Source organism: Protopterus annectens, chromosome 3.part0 (assembly GCF_019279795.1).
Source record: "Protopterus annectens isolate FY-2018-M chromosome 3.part0, PAN1.0, whole genome shotgun sequence".
NCBI lineage: Eukaryota > Metazoa > Chordata > Ceratodontiformes > Protopteridae > Protopterus > Protopterus annectens.
Genome location: NC_056731.1, coordinates 1,355,473,146 through 1,355,479,654, shown reverse-complemented (window position 1 = coordinate 1,355,479,654; position 6,509 = coordinate 1,355,473,146).

Sequence of the window (6,509 nt, the reverse complement as noted above, 5' to 3'; positions counted from 1 at the left end):
GTACTCCTTGTTCAGAGAGTTCTAGCTCTGTCTGTTTTTCCCACCTTATAACTTTTTCTCCTAGGTCTGCCCACTTCAAATTTCTATCTTTAGTTAAGCTTACATGTGGTAACCGATTAGATTTGTAAAGTGCTAGGAATTCCTGGGGCAATGAACAGCTTACCACACTGTTTCCTTCTGTGTCCCAGTACAAATTTCGTAATACTAACCTATTAGCATGGTTTCTAAACAGTTCTTGCTCATATTCTTTATCAGGTCCTGGTCTGTTTCAGTAATATAGAGTGCAATGCAACAAATGCTGTTTATCAGTGTCAAGGGAGGGGGATTTACTGATGGCTATGTTCATCAGTTCTTTGGTTACTGCCCCTGGACCAGTCGTAACTAAGTCCTGGCTGTACCAATAAAATTTCACCCTCCGGTCGCACTACAAAAGTATCCATTTGTCGTTGTGCTTCCATACCCTGCATAGTTGGAACTACGGCTATGCCAAATATCTGCATTAAGTCTCTGCCCAAGAGATTCACTGGGCATTTTGCAGAAACAACAATTTTGCTTTTCTGGGTCATCTCTGAAACAGGGTCAGTTATCGCTATGTTGTGGGAGAGTGGCTCCCGATACAGCTGTCCATTAGCTGCTTTCACTAATATGTAATCCAGTGATTCTGAATTTTCTGGTAGTTTGGAAGGATGTATCAGGGTCCGTGAAGCCCCTGAGCCACACAGGAATTTGACTTCCCTCCCCTCTACCAGAAGTGTAACTTCTGGTTTTGTGTCTGCTAAGTAGAGCTCTAAGCTCAATAATGCTAAATCCAAAACCTCGTTCTCTTCATTATCTATGAATTCATGTACATCCTCTATTCCTTCTGTCACATCTTCTACTCTTTCTATCACATTTGCATTTGCCTTTTCTTGTCTATTCCTATCCAGTGATTCTTGACTATCATATAGTCATTCCTCACCCTCCTTATCTTCCGTGGTTACCTTCTTATTTTGCCTGCAATCCTTTGCTAAATGTCCCTTTTTCCCGCATTTGAAACATTCACCCCTTTTCTTTCTTTCTTCAAAGTCTTCTGATCGTTTATCAGATTGCTTGTTTCCCTGGGTATTTTTCTTACCCTTCTTCCCAGTTTGTACTACAAAGACTTCTGATCCATCTTCTACTGCAAATACTTGAGTTTTCTTTTTCTTTTTGCTATTAAAATGCCTTTCGGCATGTGTTGCATATTCAAGTAATGACTGTAATCTACTTGTACGATGATCTACCATGTGCTTTGTAATAAAGCTGCTAATGGGTGCAATACTGCCTTTTAAAAATGCATTCTTTAGCTGTTGCTCATATGGGGAATCATGTGTTTGATCTTCAGGTACCTGCATTCCACAATGGTTATTAAAACATTCTAATAATCTGGCATAATATCTATCAACAGTTTCACCTTCTTGTTGTATGCATTGATTAATGCAAGTCCAATCAGCCCTAGGCTTCCATTTCTCAGAGATTCGGTCTGTCAGACCTTTCACTCTGTTGTCCAGTTCTACGTTACTATGTGGGAGTGGTCTAAGCTCTGCGTCACGGGGATTCCAGTTGCCACTGATCATGTACCAATCTGGACCTACGATTTGTCTAGCTACCTTTTCTACTTCTTCTCCATTCAAATGGTAACTTAACCTCATGCCTTGTAAGTCTTCTAAGAATTTTCTAAAATTAATTTTTGGATGGGGAATTCCCTCTGTGGCTTTCCGGATGTCTTTATTGGCGGGTTAATCGTGGTGAATGTTGTTGAGATTTGAAGAGCTGGAGGATGTATGGTGCTGGAATTAAATTTGTTTACGGCTTTTCCCTCGGTATCGTACAGAGGTGTATGCTGTCATATTTTACGCTTTTAGTTCGGTTAGTGTTTATCACATAATTGAATTTTTCGTGTGAATGGAACACCTGCTTCAGTTTAGGTTTGCCTCAAAATGTAGATAGGGCTTGATTAACTCATTCGAGGCAGGACTAGCAAATTTTATTGTGCGGTATGTCTCAAGGCAGGGGAAGGCATTTCAAACAGGAGCACGTCGTATCTGTCTTGAAATTACTGACACATACATTTTACTAAATAAATCTTTTACTAAGTAAGCAATTCGGTAATGTTGCAGCCCTGCAGAAAGCATCCTTGAAGAACAGCAGCTGAACGTGCTTTATTGCCGATCCTCCACAACACACATGCACGATTTGATGGCAACCCCCCTCCCGCAAGACCCATAAAACCCGCTCTACGACAACCTACAACTGCAACGTTTACCATAAGCAGAACCCTATATTGAGGAAAGCAAACTCTGATAAAAGTTAAAAGAACAGGGTAAACGCTACTATTTCCTCACTGTTAAACATAAAAAGGACAAGTGTACTAGCTGCATAAGTGCCTGCAAAACTCAAGCATTACTAGGCTAAAGTGTACAAACTTCAAGAGCACTAAAATAAAGGTGGCTATTTATCTGGTTCCTACCTTAACATAAATAGTGCAGTATTTGAACTGAGTTTCACCCAGCTTTGCGGTGTCCTCTATGACCCTGGGATTCTCTTAGTGGTGTGGTGGTGTTGACGTCAGAAAGTTAATAAGTAATACTGATGGCACCACGCTATCCTTAAACTAACCTGAATTAAGTCCTGACGGCTCACCCACCCAGTCGCATCCAGCGGCACACAGGTAACATTTATTCTGCCTCCAAATCAACCTTAAACTGTGTTATAAGCGAGTGTTTCTAGAGGGCTCGTGAACTAGATTCTGATGTGATTCCTGCTCAGTTGCAATATTTTTCTCTACTCTATGGCGGGACTGCTCGTTAACGTGTACTTTATTCAGGGGAAGTTGCACGTGTTACTGATCTGTATCTGGCATCCGTTTTTTTCACAGAAATTATTCTATCTTAATCTATAGTGGACTATTCTGCATCTGTAGTTGAAAGAACTGCTCTGTAGTGTGTTGCTTGCCATCTCAAACCGGAAATTGATTTATAGTTGATTAGTCTGCATTTGAAGTCGATAGAACTGCTCTGTTGTGTGTTGCTTGCTATCGCAAACTGTAAATGTACTGACCTAGCTGTTACATGTGTTGCTGACGCACAACTGGCGTCCTTTAGATCTATATCATTTAGCGACTAGGCCTGCAATTGTATGATATTATTGATTACCTTGAATGTTTTGATTGATTACCTTGAATGTTTTACTTGCTGCAATTGTATGATATTATTGATTACCTTGAATGTTTTACTTGCTGAGCATTGGAAATCAGAGCAAAGTTGGTTTACTCTTCCTGTCTTTCTCCCTTGTGTTACAGGCAACCCCCCTCCCGCAAGACCCATAAAACCCGCTCTACGACAACCTACAACTGCAACGCGTTTACCATAAGCAGAACCCTATATTGAGGAAAGCAAACTCTGATAAAAGTTAAAAGAACAGGGTAAACGCTACTATTTCCTCACTGTTAAACATAAAAAGGACAAGTGTACTAGCTGCATAAGTGCCTGCAAAACTCAAGCGTACTAGGCTAAAGTGTACAAACTTCAAGAGCACTAAAATAAAGGTGGCTATTTATCTGGTTCCTACCTTAACATAAATAGTGCAGTATTTGAACTGAGTTTCACCCAGCTTTGCGGTGTCCTCTATGACCCTGGGATTCTCCTAGTGGTGTGGTGGTGTTGACGTCAGAAAGTTAATAAGTAATACTGATGGCACCACGCTATCCTTAAACTAACCTGAATTAAGTCCTGACGGCTCACCCACCCAGTCGCATCCAGCGGCACACAGGTAACATTTATTCTGCCTCCAAATCAACCTTAAACTGTGTTATAAGCGAGTGTTTCTAGAGGGCTCGTGAACTAGATTCTGATGTGATTCCTGCTCAGTTGCAATATTTTTCTCTACTCTACGGTGGACTGCTCGTTAACGTGTACTTTATTCAGGGGAAGTTGCACGTGTTACTGATCTGTATCTGGCATCCGTTTTTTTCACAGAAATCATTCTATCTTAATCTATAGTGGACTATTCTGCATCTGTAGTTGAAAGAACTGCTCTGTAGTGTGTTGCTTGCCATCTCAAACTGGAAATTGATTTATAGTTGATTAGTCTGCATTTGAAGTCGATAGAACTGCTCTGTTGTGTGTTGCTTGCTATCGCAAACTGTAAATGTACTGACCTAGCTGTTACATGTGTTGCTGATGCACAAATGGCGTCCTTTAGATCTATATCATTTAGCGACTAGGCCTGCAATTGTATGATATTATTGATTACCTTGAATGTTTTGATTGATTACCTTGAATGTTTTACTTGCTGCAATTGTATGATATTATTGATTACCTTGAATGTTTTACTTGCTGAGCATTGGAAATCAGAGCAAAGTTGGTTTACTCTTCCTGTCTTTCTCCCTTGTGTTACAGGCAACCCCCCTCCCGCAAGACCCATAAAACCCGCTCTACGACAACCTACAACTGCAACGTTTACCATAAGCAGAACCCTATATTGAGGAAAGCAAACTCTGATAAAAGTTAAAAGAACAGGGTAAACGCTACTATTTCCTCACTGTTAAACATAAAAAGGACAAGTGTACTAGCTGCATAAGTGCCTGCAAAACTCAAGCGTACTAGGCGCTAGTGTACAAACTTCAAGAGCACTAAAATAAAGGTGGCTATTTATCTGGTTCCTACCTTAACATAAATAGTGCAGTATTTGAACTGAGTTTCACCCAGCTTTGCGGTGTCCTCTATGACCCTGGGATTCTCCTAGTGGTGTATGCCCGCTCCCTCCCTGTCCCCTTATCCCACCGCCGCCCAGTACCTCTACTCTTATAGGAACAAAAAGTCCCTCCCACTCTCCTTCTTAGCAAATACAAAGCTCCCCTGTCACCACTCACGACTCCTCCCACCTCTCCGCCCATACCCACTGAAACAATCCAATCTAAGTCCTATCCCTCTCCCACTACCCTTTCTCAATCCCCAACATGGCCAAATATGCTCTCAATACAATTCCCCTAATAACCTTACTTCTCATCACTACTTATTTCCTATCAGCATATGAAAATCAGACTCTCTTAGGTATCCCTTTCCCTAAGCGTAACACTAACTCCCAAGGTAATGACCAAGCCTTCTCTATACTACCTTCTCTAGACCAGGACAAATTTGAATCCCCCAAATTAGTCAACATTACACTCCATTACCCCAAATCTCCACATAACAAAGCCAACCTCAAAATTCTATTTAAACTACAGAGATTACTAGTCTACATAAAAAATCGTATGAACATTGGTGGTGATATTCATCCTAACCCTGGTCCCACCACCACGCTTGACTCTCACTCTAATAATTTTACCCAAAATTCTTCTGACTCTCTACTAATATTTCATCTGAACCTAAGAAGCATTAACAACAAAGTTCATAACCTACACGCCATTATAGCAACTCATTCCCCTGAAATTATGTGTCTAACCGAAACATGGCTAAAGCCATCCACTAAGAATGAAGAGATCCTTCCACCTGGGTATAACATTTTTAGGGCTGATCGTTCAAAAAAAAAAGGAGGAGGTATAGCTGTTATGTATAAAACACCCTGAATATCCTTAAGAACCCAATTCAACCTCCTACAATCTCTAACCTAGAAATTATAGCCCTACAGATCTGCTTAAACGCTAAAAGCATCAACCTTGTCGTAACTTATATCCCACCAGGAGACAACATAGAAAACCTGGAGCAAACCTTAAGCTGGCTATCCACCAGCTACCCACAAGAAACCATGGTACTTGGAGACGTCAATATAGACTGGTCTCTCTGTTCCACCCACTCAACTCCAAAACCTATCAATCTACATGGTTTTCCCAAAACATCCTATCCCCAACTAGAATAGGCAACTCTCATCAAAAAGAAAGCATCATTGACTGGATCCTTACTAATAAAGACTCAAATAACTATACGACAGGTACCCTTCCCAGTGACCTCAGTGACCACCTAATTACTTATATCGATAAACATAAATGCCCAACTATCAACCCCCCCCTTTATAGATTAATCAGAAACAAAAAGAAATTTGTCCCACAACAATTTCTTGCAGACCTGAAATCCTGCAACTGGTCCTTACTAAAAACCCTTCCAATTAATGAGAGTGTCTCACACTTCAATGATACATTTCTCAAGATACTTGATGCACATGCCCCACAGAGACAAATTAGATCCAAACCTCGTATAGCACCTTGGCTAACAAAGGAAACCAAAAACAAAATTAAACTACGTAACCATGCCTGGGACAAGTGGAGGGCCACAAAACCTCCCAAGACCGTATTAAATTTCAACAACTAAGAAACACCACCAAAGTAGCTGTTACCCAGGACAAAAAACAATACTTCTATCACCTCCAGCACAAACACCAGAACAACCCAAAAAAATTCTGGGCAGGCTTTAACAACCTTCAGCACCCAGGGAAAACCTCCACCCCAACCCCCGACAATCTTGCAGAGAAAGGACAGGAAGAAGTAGCCAATT